This window comes from Schistocerca serialis, chromosome 3 (assembly GCF_023864345.2).
Source record: "Schistocerca serialis cubense isolate TAMUIC-IGC-003099 chromosome 3, iqSchSeri2.2, whole genome shotgun sequence".
NCBI classification, from domain to species: Eukaryota; Metazoa; Arthropoda; class Insecta; order Orthoptera; family Acrididae; genus Schistocerca; species Schistocerca serialis.
This window is the reverse complement of record NC_064640.1, coordinates 312,548,481-312,562,753: the sequence shown is the minus strand read 5'-3', so window position 1 is coordinate 312,562,753 and position 14,273 is coordinate 312,548,481. Positions and strand designations below refer to the sequence as shown.

General features: G+C 44.0%; 1 protein-coding gene across 1 annotated transcript in view; it reads left to right on the top strand.

Moving 5' to 3' along the window:
- Positions 1–1,566: 1,566 nt before the first annotated feature.
- The window catches only part of LOC126470118 (KN motif and ankyrin repeat domain-containing protein 3), a 400,202-nt gene continuing 387,495 nt past the window's right edge, over positions 1,567–14,273 (top strand). Inside the window, exon 1 of the mRNA XM_050097722.1 lies at positions 1,567–1,602. The gene's annotated coding sequence lies outside the window, so the exon portion shown is untranslated. The remainder of the gene's footprint in view (positions 1,603–14,273) is intronic.

The following is a 14,273-nucleotide window of genomic DNA, read 5'->3' as shown; positions in this document are numbered from 1 at the left end:
GGTGTGTGTGATGTCCTTCGGTTAGTTAGGTTTAAGTAGTTCTAAGTTCTAGTGGACTGATGACCACAGCAGTTGAGTCCCATAGTGCTCAGAGCCATTTTGACTGTTAGCAGAACATGGAATCTGTGGGTTCAGGAGGGTAATACGGAACGCCGTGCTGGATCCCAACGGCCTCGTATCACTAGCAGTCGAGATGACAGGCATCTTATCCGCATGGCTGTAACTGATCGTGCAGCCACGTCTCGATCCCTGAGTCAATAGATGGGGACGTTTGCAAGACAACAACCATCTGCACGAACAGTTCGACGACGTTTGCAGCAGCATGGACTATCAGCTCTGAGACCATGGCTGCGGTTACCCTTAACGCTGCATCACAGACAGGAGCACCTGCGATGGTGTACTCAACGACGAACCTGGGTGCACGAATTTTTCGGATGAACCCAGGTTCTGTTTACAGCATCACGATGGTCGCATCCGTGTTTGGCGACATCACGGTAAACGCACATTGGAAGCGTGTATTCGTCATACATACTGGCGTATCACCCGGCGTGATGGTATGGGGTGCCATTGGTTGGACGTCTCGGTCACCTCTCGTTCGCATTGACGGCACTTTGAACAGTGGACGTTACATTTCAGATGTGTTACGATCCGTGGCTCTACCCTTCATTCGATCCCTGCGAAACCCTACATTTCAGCAGGACAATGCACGACCGCATGTTGCAGGTCCTATATGGGCCTTTCTGGATACAGAAAATGTTCGACTGCTGCCCTGGCCAGCACATTCTCCAGATCTCTCACCGTCTGAAAACGTCTGGTCAATGGTGGCCGAGCAACTGGCTTGTCACAATACGCCAGTCACTACTCTTGATGAACTGTGGTATCGTGTTGAAGCTGCATGGGCAGCTGTATCTGTACACGCTATCCAAGCTCTGTTTGACTCAATGCCCAGGCGTATCGAGGCCGTTATTATGGCCAGAGGTGGTTATTCTGGGTACTGATTTCTCAGGATCTATGCACCCAAACTGCGTGAAAATGTAATCACATGTCAGTTCTAGTATAATATATTTGTACAATGAATACCCGTTTATCATCTGCATTTCTTGTTGGTGTAGCAATTTTAATGGCCAGTAGTGTAATTTTAACCAGACTATAGCAGACAAAGCGCAGTTTCTTAGTATCCCCACCAACTACTGGAAGCCCGGCATTTCCTTTACACATCTGAGCCTGTGTGGGAGCGTGATGCAATAAACTGCGAAGGAATGCTGCATCTGTAACGACTTCGGCGAGGTCTGCGTGTTAAAGAGCAAACAGGGCCACCTACACAGGAAGGGAAGCGGTCGCAGGCTTTAAAATGGTGACGGCGTGGTGTTTGGCCAGAGCGATAGGCGCGGTAGGCGTAATGGGAGCCGGAGAGGGGCAGTAGGCAGCGGCGGCAGGGGATGCTGCGTGCTCCGTGGGCGCGCGGCGTGGGCCACGGCGGCCAGCCTACCTGCTGGCCTTCGCTCCCCGCTGCCGCTCCCCCCACCTGGCGGCCAGCGGAGGCGCAGACACAGGAGAGAAGAGAAAGCAGTGGCGCGCCGCTCTCCGGCCTACCTGCACTCCGTGAGTACCGCAGCGCGCCCGGCCTTTGTCTCGCCACTAACCACCTGCCACACACAATAACAACCCCCTCCTACAAACCAGAACCTCCGCGCCCGGCTTACACCTGTGTCATTTCAGCGAACCGTCTACAACTTTCCACATTCTGTTGCTCGTGCTAACGCTGTTAACGACTTGCCTACCAGTTGTTAATCGTCCTGAATTACCACTTTTGGACTGGAACTAGAAGTGTGGGACCAACGGCAGACGTACTATCGCGCAGAAACGACAATCGTATCCGTGTGTGGGAGCGATTAGGTGCAGCGTCGGCTGTGCCGGAGTTCGCAGTTGTGGCGAGCCCTGTTTCGTATGGGCGGTACCACCTCGTGTGCGAAGTGCGAGCGCGAACTTCGTCCGTTGTCGGATTTTCCCGTAGTCCGTTGTTTGCGCTCGGCTGGGCTTTTGTGCTGTGAAACAGACCGTGACCCTGTGGACAAAGCGACAAAAGTTATTATGCGGCGTTGTGTGTACGTGCGTGTGCATTTGTGTGCGTCTGTTCTTTGCATCCGGCGTTCCGGAGCCGCGGGCAGATGGCACCGGAGTTTCATATCGCCAAGCGATACAGAATACAAAATTCGTTTCATTTGATAAAAATACCTTCTGACTGAAGCGTGAGTGTTTCTGCATTGCTGTGATCTGTCAGCTGCACGTTTGCTTCGTTAATCTGTCCATTGTTTGTGATACAATAATGGGACGTTTGCGTGTTAATGATATTGGAAAACCGCCTAAAAATCAGACACTACTCTCGAGCCACGCTTATGTTTCATATTCATCAAGGGAGGAATCCATTTATCATCCTCGGGTTCCTGAAAAAATGACGGCGTCATTTTGATTAGAAATTACTTATTTATCTGAAAGTACTGTATATTTTACTCATGTCTCTCTTGGTAGTCATTCGAAAATGTGCAACAAACTTGTAGTTACTGTACAAACACCTAAAGAAAATAACTTATGGTATATAAGAGACTAACTGATCTTGGTTTCAAGTTTTTAAACCAGACTTGTTTCGCTTTCTTTCATCCCAGTATTTACAAGGAGGAAAATAGCAAGCAACACATCAAAAGACAACACGGCCGTACATTTGAATTAAAAGGCTCATGAAGCACACATATCGCGCTATAATGCCAAAAAATGTATTGGTTCTCAAACTCATACGTAAAACCGTTTGTTGAAATTTAAATGTAAATGAACAGAAGTAAACTCTGATTACCTGTTTAAGGAGTTTCTTAAAATTCGTTGATGTAACAACTATCTGTGGGTGATGTTATTTTCAAAATGATGCATTGCAGAGCCGAATCCAGGATTTTGGTCGCGGAGGGGCGGAGCACATAGCAATTTTGTATCACCGTGCCGTCTCAAAATTGAGCAAACGAGGATGTTTTCTTAATCTATTATAATACTAACTACAATGGCGAGACTTTTAAATCTGAAAGCTATGTTGCAAAGAATTTTTTTCTTCTCTTTCGAGATTTGTAGGTCTGGGGCGGAGTGGGGGCGGGGGGAGCTGCAGCCCCAACACGCCCCCCTTCTCTCCCCCCCCCCCCCCCCCCGAATTCGTCTCTGCTGCATTGAATCTAGCATTATGAGAACGCCAAAGACAACTTGACAGTTAAAACAGTTTACGTAAAGTAAAGCTCCGCTAGCATAACTTTTGGATATATTTACCGGTTAGAACTGGTTTCCGAGGTTGTGCTCCATCAACAGTAAATTTATGTCGTAAGTTCGAAAACTTTCGACCATATGACAGATAATAGCCATCGGAATTATTTGTAGCTAATAATACTGAAGTGAGCCTAATAACAGAGTTCCACTTTTAAATAGCCTTTGTTTCAGTAACAGTTAGTAATAGTTAGTTATTTTAGAAAATAACATATCAAAATAATAAGAGTTATTTCCAGCTTTTTTATAATGTTTACAGAGAGACAAGATAATGACTGTAGTGATGGAAATGTGCGTAGGCTTGGGACGTAATATAATTGGACGGAGCTGCGCTAGCTACGTGGGTGGTGGGCCTTTCCTGACAAGTCCGAATTAGCAGCAAACGGGACTGCAGCGCGAGGATGTGTGTAGAGGAGACGCTGTTGTCTGCTCATGTCATTGGCCGTCGCTGACCTGGAATGCCGCGGTTCGGCACCGTATGTGACAGCGTCGCAGGGAAACTTGTTCCTGCGTGTTAGTTTTTCGCGCGTCAACAGCTGAACTAGACGAAGGTGGCTCAGTTACTCGGACGTGAAAATACTCGTATAATCCCACGCCCAGCACTTGCCTAGGATGGCCTCGAGCCACTCCACATGAGAACCGCAGTGTTTTGCTACGGGTCCACCGTTTCACTGCCGCGCCTTTGAATTCGGAGAGAGAAAACTAGTGGCGCTGCTTTCGAATTCTCCACCTGTTCCGAATCTCGCGAGAAACAACCAAATGTATTGCCTTGTGGAAGTTGTCGTGATACTGGAGGGCACAGGTTGCTGTAAAAATACTTTTATTCACAATTATTTGGAATGTAAGAATATTCTCAAGCTTGTTCCAGATCACAGGTGGTCTACGTGACATTGAGAATTACAATTACTTGACCATGGTTTCTCTATGTTTTCTGTGAAATATGTATGCTAATTTTGGCATAAAAAAGGCTTCTGCTTGTACATTTCTTCAGAGTGAAAATGGGCTCGTTATAAGGAAAAAAAAAAGGAACTACCAACGTACAAATTTAGTATTACGTTTATTCTGTACTGTTCGTTGTTGTGATTGCAGGAACCAGCTAAATCAGTTTACACCTATTTTCTAGACTGCAGAGGGCCGCAAAGAAACTAGTAGAATCTTAAGTAAAAAAACAAAAAAGATCGAAACGGATGCATAACAAGCGCTGGAACTATTGAGAGCTCTGTTAATCGAACGTCACTGTCTCAAAAATATGAAAAGGTTTTTCAGAGACCACTACCAGTCGCCCAATTTTATTGACTTACTTTAATGGTTTAATGACGCAACATATTTCGATGTACAAACTTCATTTGATGTTTAAATGGCACTACAAAAACATTTAAAAGAAGAACACATAGATATTACAGTTGTTCGTTACTGTCTTGGCATGTTCTGCGGCCATCCCGTGGGGAAAGAGAAGGATAACCATATACGACGGAATATTCACTTCGTTTGTTTGAACTGCTATTCATATAAAAATTTTAAATAATCACTCACTTAGTTCATGTGTTATGGCAGTCTTTTTGTGGTGTGTTCCGTTACCTCCGTTGCTATCGCTCCCTGAATCTTTTTAACCACTGTTCATAAACTTGCAAGTGGTTATAGCAACGGAGGTAACTGAACACGCCACAAGAAGACAGCCAATTCATAAGAACTAAGTGAGTGATTATTTAAAGTTTTTATACGAGCAGCAGATCACCAGACGATGTGAATATTTCCTCTTACTAGGTTCTCTTTCTCCACAACATGACTACAGCACATGTCAAGACAGTAAAGAACAACATTAATATTTACTCGGCCTCGAAATATGCTGCTTCATTAAATCATTGAAGAAAGTAAACAAAATTTTGTGACTGGCAGCGGTCCCTGAAAAACCTTTTCATAACTTTGGGACTGCTTTTAAAGTGATTTCCGTAGATATTAAGTGGAACGTTGAAGTGTGAGTTTGGTTCCCATTAATCCATCTCTTCTTCAATAAACCAGTCACTAACCCATAGGTTGGTTTAAAGATTACAGTGTCTTGCTAGGCATGAAAAAATTATAGATGTAATTCCGTTACGTCCCGTGGATTTGCAACAGTTGCAATGGGGACCTACAGTTCAACTAGGAATCCGTACAACGAAAAAACTTCGTATTTACCACGTACGCAAAGAACTTGCAGACACGAACGTTTTATCAACTGGCAGGAAAAGCCTCCACGAAAGGCTGGGGATACAATCGCTAGCCTTTGGAAAGAAGGAAGAAAGATATTAAGTGTTTAAGAGACGAGGTCAGGAGGGGGATGGAGATAGGCCGTTCCCTTTCAAAGAAACCATCCCGACATTCACCTGAAGCTATTACGTGAAATCGCGGAATTCCTAAATCTTGATGGGCAGATAGGGTTTCAAACCGCCGTCCTGCAGATTACAATTTACCGTTGTGCCATCTCGCTCGGTCGCAAACCTTTGCAGTGGGTATGTTATACATACAGCAACTAAGTCAGGGGCACATACAGGCAGCAGATCCTGAACTTCCCTGTATTCGAATTTTAGGACCTACACACACAAAATGTTTCATAGAAAGTAACCCAGATTACTCTCTGGCCAAAGGATACGAGGCTGTCGTTACAAATATATCCCACATTAGCATGTCAAACGTGGCAGTACACACTCGTTAACATAGACGAGCATTAGCAAGTCTCACTAACTGACAGCAGTCACGAGATTGTAATCCTGTATACTAGGGAATCGTTATCTGGTGATCCAGTTGCCGCGCAGGGTGCTCTGGATGGAGGCAGATATGGCGAGTGCGGAGGGACAGATGCAGACAGCCGGCAGCGCTGGAGGGCTCGCTAAGGGCCCTGCTCTCAAAATAACTGTACCTCATTAGTGTCTCGCTGCCGACGATGCTACAACCACTGCGCTCCCTTACATATATGTTATATTGTAGTTACCACAAGCAAAACGTTCCGTGTTCTAGCTCGAAGAGTAGTACTAGCTTAAGAAGTGCCTCATATATTGCAGGGAGCTGATTCACAGCTGCTGCATCCATGAGCCTTTTTTACTCTGTAGTTGTTAAGCGAGCGCAGAACGTTCTATGAACCACACTTATTTATTCTTTTGTTCTTCAGTGCAGTGATCAACAGCGCTTGCAATGGAAAGCTTTGTATAGTGATCTGAGCACTGTATAATGGTTCCTATGTATAATGGTTCATATGGTACTGTTTTCATTGACAGCTACTGTGAAATGGGACAAAAGCGATTTTTAGCTATAAACTTGATTTCCAACTCTCTAGAAAACTGCGTTCGAACATAATTATTCGTTGTTTACAGCATATTGCTGTACCTTGCTATGATCTTCAGTACTTTGCGGACGGTGCTCACACGATAGATGCAGTTTTATTTTTGTGATCTCACCGCACTTTCTTTCGTAAAGTCGTCATCTTCAACTAAAGTAAAGGAAAAAGTCGTTTAAGTTATATACTGTCTGATGAAAAGGATCCGGACACGCCAAAATAATTCGGAATTGACCACAGGATGCCACAAGAGGCGGACCCACCGGTATAAAAGGAGGCAGGGAGTATTGCGCTGGCCGGCCGAAGTGGCCGTGCGGTTAAAGGCGCTGCAGTCTGGAACCGCAAGACTGCTATGGTCGCAGGTTCGAATCCTGCCTCGGGCAAGGATGTTTGTGATGTCCTTAGGTTAGTTAGGTTTAACTAGTTCTAAGTTCTAGGGGACTAATGACCTCAGCAGTTGAGTCCCATAGTGCTCAGAGCCATTTGAACCATTTTTAGTATTGCGCTGTCAGTAGCTAAGGCCAGTATTACACTATCAAATTTCTTTGTCCAATATCTTTGTCAAATATCTTTGTCAAAGAAATTTGATGGTGTAATAGGGAACTTTGTCAAATGTCGTCAAATATTTGATCAAATCTACGACTTCGCTGTAGATTTGATCAAAGAAGTCGCTTGTCTTCTGTTCACTGCAATGTGACATATTACCACATGGAGCGCTAGCATCGCTGCACCGTTCTGTCATCTGAAGTGTTTTTATAAATATTGCCGGTAAATACAATTGGTGTTACCGATAACTACAAAATTAATAGAGTTGTATGAAGCTGATGAGGCGCTTTACAACGTGAGCCACCATGCATACAAAAATAGATTAAGAAGATTGGAGACCTGACCTAACCTAACCTAACCTAACCTAACCTAACCTAACCTAACTCTCTCCTGTAGCAAGGAATCGGGTGAGTATTGTGCTTTGTGATATGAGGATACACTTCACCGAGCACATTCAGAAATGTATGCTCATCCATTCATAAGTAACTGATGTACGACTTAACGTCCTCCACTATAAGCTCACGTAACAAGTATAATTGAATGCTTTTGTCGCGTCGTTGTAAAACCCACGGCTTCACCCAGGTACGTTTCCTTTTTTCCCCCCGCTTCTCTTCTGCATGTGCACACAGTGCAATTGTCGTACATGCAACAGCTGCGGTCAATAACAAGTTGTTGTTGTGAGCCATCTTGAACTTTGACGAAAAATATGATGACAGTGTAATACTCCTTTTTGCCCCACGTCAAAGATCTTTGTCAAATATATTTGACGAATATTTGATCGCATCTTTGATCAAATCTTTGACAAAGAAATTTGATAGTGTAATACCGGCCTTAAGCAGTAACGGCAGAATAGGTGGGTCAGGAGAGCTCAGTGACTTCGAACGTGGACTAGTCGTTGGATGTCACCTGAGGGACATCTCAACCCTTCTAAAACTGCCCAATTCGACTGTTGGTGATGTGACTGTGAAGTGGAAACGCGAAGGAACGTTCACGGCTAAACCAAGACCAGGCAGGCCCCGTGCACAGATGAACAGGGATCGTCGAACATTGCAGAGGTTGATTGCAAAAAATCTCATGAAATCAGCGGAAGGAATCACTTGTGAATTCCAAAGTGAGCGCAGTGATTGTGCACAGGGAATTCGATAGAATATGGTACAATCGCAGAGCAGCTCTTCGTAAGCCATACATTTATGTATTCAATGCTAAGCGACGCTTGAAATGGTGCAAACAACGACGCTACAGGACAGTGGATTACTGGAAACGAGTGATTTGGAGTGGTGAATCACGCTTATCGTATTGCAATCCGATGGAAAGGTTTGGGTTTAGCGTATGCCTGTATAACGTTACCTGCCGTCATATGTAGTGCCAACAGTGAAGTGCGGGAGAGGTGGTGTTAGGTAGGGAAGAGTTTTTCGTGGCTTGGGTGCAATCTCCTGATTTCGCTTAAGGAACCATAGTGGAAGTATATTAACACATTTTACAGCATTGTGTGCCACGTATAGTAGAGGAACAGTTCGGAGACTATGATTGTTTGTATCAGCATGAGAATGCACCCTGTCGCAAAACAGCTTCGGTGAGGCACTGGTTTGTGGATAATAACATTCCTGAAATGGACTGACCTGCACAGAGTCCTGACTTAAGCCCCATGAAACACGTTTGGGATGAGTTAGAATGTCAGTTTCACTAAGGACTCCAGCGTTCAACATCACTTATTTCTCTGGCTTGGCTCTTGAGGAAGAATGGGCGACCATTCGTCTACAGACATTCAGACACCTCAATGAAAGTGTCCACAGCAGAGTTGAAGCCGTCATTAAGGGAAAGAGTGGACTCATCCCATATTAATGTCCGCTAATAGCTGTCCGGATACTTTCGATCAGACAGTGTATGTCCGCCAACGTGTAAATGTTGTTTTGTGTATTTTAATTTTTTTTTTTTTACTTGTGAGTATGAAGCAGAAAAACAAGAAATAAGCTAGGTGGATGTGGGAAAGCCGTCTGGAACTGCTCTCGGGTTTGCAAAAAAAAAATGGCTCTGAGCACTATGGGACTTAACTGCTGTGGTCATCAGTCCCCTAGAACTTAGAACTACTTAAACCTAACTAACCTAAGGACATCACATACATCCATGCCCGAGGCAGGATTCGAACCTGCGACCGTAGCGGTCGCGCGGTTCCAGACTGTAGCGCCAAGAACCGCTCGGCCACTCCGGCATCGGGTTTGCATCACAGACCATCTGTTGTTTGCCAGGTTTATGGATTCAATCCGACTCACAACTCTCTCTCAAACTAGCGCACTACGCGGAACGATAGGCGACCAGGTCATGTTTAATAATTGGTAGTTACTGCTTAAAAAAACAAAAAGAAAACTCTTGATACCGTGTCCACAATTTTGTTTATATATAAAAACGATTGTAACCTGATTCGCATTTTTTCTGAACATAGCAAATTGCCCACAACATTTTGCTGCATACTGGCTGATAATTTAGTATCTGGCGGATCGTATTACTGAAGAAACTTTGATTCCCTCTTGTTACGTCCGCCACGGAAAATAGCTTGCAACAAATTATATTTCTTCCGTGCCCTTAGAAGGTATGAACAAACGTTACTTTGGTTACTGTTTATTTGTCAAATGAACTTATGCAACATGTTTCTAGCCAATATGAAACGGGATGAAATTTTGGTATGCTCATTGACAGCCAAAAACAGAATAAATGCGACCCTGTGCAAGAAACTCTATAAAACCTGTAAATGTATGTCACACGGGAACATTGTTGATAGAAATCAACAATTAAAGCTTCGGTCTAGTTGTAGTATATTATTTCCAAAAACAGTTCCTTTGTGATTATAGCTCGTGCTCCAAGACCTAAGTTACTTCAAGATGCCAAATTAGATTATTTATTAATTTGTATGTTTCTGAGGTGCTTGCTACTGCATTCTTTGGCTCAGAGTTCACAATTCATTGATAATGACTAATTAGAAGAGTTCTAAGACGGTTACCAATTGACCTTATCGCAAATGTTTCTAGCTAACATCGTGTCCGTCTACCAACGTTAGTTATTCCAGCAGGAACAAGGGCAGAATCAGCAACTGCTGTGCAGGGAAAGCATCAGTGTGCCGGACAAGAAGTGATTCCACGTTGTAAGTGGGACGAGAAATGTTCTGAAGGAAGAGCACACTCACAAATAGCAGCTTGTGCTCCCCGTAGCCAAGACCGTCACTCACATTCAAACACACCACACCATCAAATCTGGTATTTCAATCTTAAATATTCTCTCGAACATAATAATGAAATAACATGTAAGGGACCCATCAGTGTAAACGAATAGGAGCCAGACATCGACAACGTGACTGGCAGCTGGCATGCTCACAACTGGTTCTCCAACCGTGATCAGTGATGCCTCAGGCATCGGTGGTTCAGGGTCACGTTTACGAGATTTAATCTAGACGAGCAATGCTCACGATGCAGGGCTGCAGAGGATCACAACGGTTACCCACCGCAGGTTCTCTCAACAGCAACTTCAGGTAAGTTTTAAACGCCAGAGCTACTCTACTGCGTAAACACTCAAAATGCATACGTTTTCGTCGCTACATAGCAGGAAACGCTTCATCTCTGTTACCTGGTAACCATGCGTGTCATAGGCGGGTTGTCTTCAGTCGAAACAGTCTTACATATCTTATAAACTCTTCAAACGTCTCCGATTTAATACCACCGCACGGAGACGATGGAACTTCCGTTTATAGAAGATTCATAAACTACTTATTACGTTGTTAGGTCTGAACTTTTGACATATTGTTTGGTTTTTATGGTATCAGTTAATGTCGCAGTTACTGTCTATTGCAGTTGCTTTGTCCAGTAATGTAAATTGGAAGATCTTACCTCTATGATTTTTAAGTGTTGCCTACGATTAGTCGCAGTCCAGTTACTTCTTTCCTCATTCTTTTTACCAAAACAGAAAAAACAATAATTAGAGCAACAGTTAAAGTGAAATAACATTCCACCAGGGTGTTTGCAAAGGGCATTGGGTTTAATAGACATGTAGTACTAACTTTTAATTAACTGTAGCGCAGAGCAATTCTCCGCGAGGACTGACCTAGCATGGTTGCCTTCCACAACTGATGCAGATGAGCTATACAACTGTGTATTTTGTTGCGATTCGTTCAAAATTTCTGTTACCTGCCATGGCAGTGTCTTAAGAAGTCACTATACTATTTTACATGCGTTATTTAAGTGGCCCACTGTTCAGCAGTTTTTCCAGCTATTCCTAGCCACATGATGGCACTGTTAAGAAATTAAACTTGTATTTGAGAGGAGCTACGTTCAAACTACGTTCCGGACATACGAATTGAAATTGTATATAAAAAAATGTAAACTTCGTCCGCATGCCCTGGCGGACACAGTGCTACCGACCGGCCGCCATGTCATCCTCAGCCCACAGGTGTCACCGGATGCGGATATGGAGGGGCATGTGGTCTGCACACTGCTCTCTCGGCCGTATGTCAGTTTCCGAAACCGGAGCCGCCACTTCTCAATCAAGTAGCTCCTCAGCTTGCCTCACAAGGGCTGAGTGCATCCCGCTTGCCAACAGCGTTCGACAGACCAAATGATCACCCATCCAAGTGCTAGCCCAGCCCGACAGCGCTTATCTTCGGTGATCTGACGGGAACCGGGGTTACCACTGCGGCAAGGCCGTTGGTAAAATTGTATGTGGTTTTCTTAAATTCACTCCAAAAAATTCGAGGATGGTTTGCTCAACATTCTCAAAGCCAAGTCTTCTCCCGTACCGCTGTCAGTCCGAGCTAAAACTTCATCTGTAATGGCCAAGAAGTCGATCGACGGGACGCTAAACCCCAATGTTCGTTCCTTCGTTTGCTTTCTCTATGACAATTGTCCAGCAATTGTGTACGGGTTACTGCTGTCAGTATACGATTAATGTTAAGGATTAAAATATAAATCTTTCTACTGCAAGTTGCTAGTGGGCTCTACTTTTATCTCTCTCAACTTGCCAGTGGAAGCTCATCGTGCGGGAAGTAATGTAAGAAGATTTGGGTTTAACGTTGCGTCGACGACGAGCTCAAGACTTAGCTCAAGCTTGGACTGGAAAAAGATGGAGAAGGAAATTCGCTGTGCCCTTTGAAAGTAACTATCCCGTCATTCGCCTTAAAAATTTAGGTAATTTACGGACAACCAAAATCTGGATGGATTAGAGCCACCGTTCTCTCAAATTCGAGTTCACTGCGCCATCCACCTCGGTCAAGCGCAAGAAGGTGTCAGAATTAGCACGCCAGTTTATCTCACAGCATATAAAATATTAATCTTATTTCTCCTCTGCTATGCATACTTGTAACATGCAGCTGCGTAACAAACCTATAGTGAATCGGAACCACTGGTGCCCTGATTTGACCAAGCTTGTTGGAGAACTCTACCACACTTCCGTAGGAAAGTACTTTAGTGTTCTAAGTGGACATGCTGGTAGGCAGTTAGAATGCCGGAGATAAAACAAAACTTCATCGCTAGAATATGACCTTAAAAAGAAGAAATTTGAAAAATGCTGTTATTTGTCCCGAGAATGTCCGTCAGTGTCTTGCATTACATTCCCAATCCCTCTGCCGTGGTTTATGAATTGACATAGTAATCATTGTATGTGCTGCTTGAGGATCTGCCGACAGACTAGTTGCAGAAATGGTTCTCGGGCGAGACATCGGAAATCTTTATGAAATCCTAACAACATGTCATCTGCGCAGTTGACCGACATCTTCAGGTGCGACGAACACAATGCTGTGCAATGACTCGAGCTCCTACTTATGCCAGTCTCTCCCGAGACACATTTCTGCAACTAGTCCGTCGGAAAAGCATCAAGCAACACATCCTGTATCTGTACTGGGAGAAGATGGTGAAAGAAGTGAATAAGACTGGTAAACTTCAGAATAAGAAGAGCTGAGTTCTGTGTGCCTTTAAGTTCTTATTAACATGCCGAGATCTGCGAGTTATTCCGAGTTTCACTAGGCAGACGCACTTTATAAACTCTGCAGTCGCCAGCATAGTTAACAATCGAGCTCGTCACGCGTTGGTGCGAGAGGATTTGCCACACTCTGCAGGAATTGGAATTCGTATCTAGAGATTTATTAGCGCTTCATCTGAAGATTTCGCCTCGACTTTTTGGACGTGGGTAGATAGCACTTCTTGATCGTTCTCAGACAGTCTGACACAGAACGTCAAATTGAAAAGCTTCAAGGCTTGAGAGACCATTTACCGCAAGAAATAAAATTGGAAGACAAGCTTAGTAGGCGGACGATGTGCAACCTAGGAGATTTGGAGAAGGGTCTCGAATTCGAGCTCATCTCGAGAACACAATCCGTTCTGAAAAATGAATCCTGAAACTGCTCAGACCCTGTCGAGGAGATCCGGCGGGAGACTTGCCGTGCTGTGACACGGGTGTTAGCGTCCAAGAACATCTCTGCTGCAGGGAGGTCAGCGCTTCGATCCCTACGCGAGTATCTCTATATTGTGATCTTCTACTGACGGACAAAGGCAACATAACTGTCATCATCTCCATACCGATGTACTTAAACAAATGAACCAGCTACAGGACGGCTCTGCATATCGCGTAATAATAGGTATGTCCTGTTCTTCACGTGTGAAAATACCCCTCTATTGCTTTCATGGTGTATTTATTAGATCGTCCGCTCTAGTTTACGAGACTGATAACTTTTCGAATGCTCTCAAATCAATTTACGATTAAGCTCCAGGTTGTCTGTATATCCCTGAGTAAGAGCATGTATGATATGGTCTCAGAGAAAAATAATGCTGCTTCTGAAGTTAATTTGAATTTTTCAACAGGCGATGTCGAAGGATGCTAAAAGGTACAAACAGCAATATAACTTGAAGAATTTTGGGAGTCGTCCGTAAAACCATGGAAGAAGTTCGACCGCGTGTCCTTTAGATAAGCTGTCACTACTAGCCATCGACATTTTCTTGTGTGTTTGCAGAAATCAAAATTTGTTACTGTGACAGGGTATTTCAAAATTCGCATAAAATTATAGAAGATCTTATACTGTAAGCATTTTGACATGATCCTTGTTGCATAGATTCTTTTACACGTCATAAACTAGTGGTAATCTATT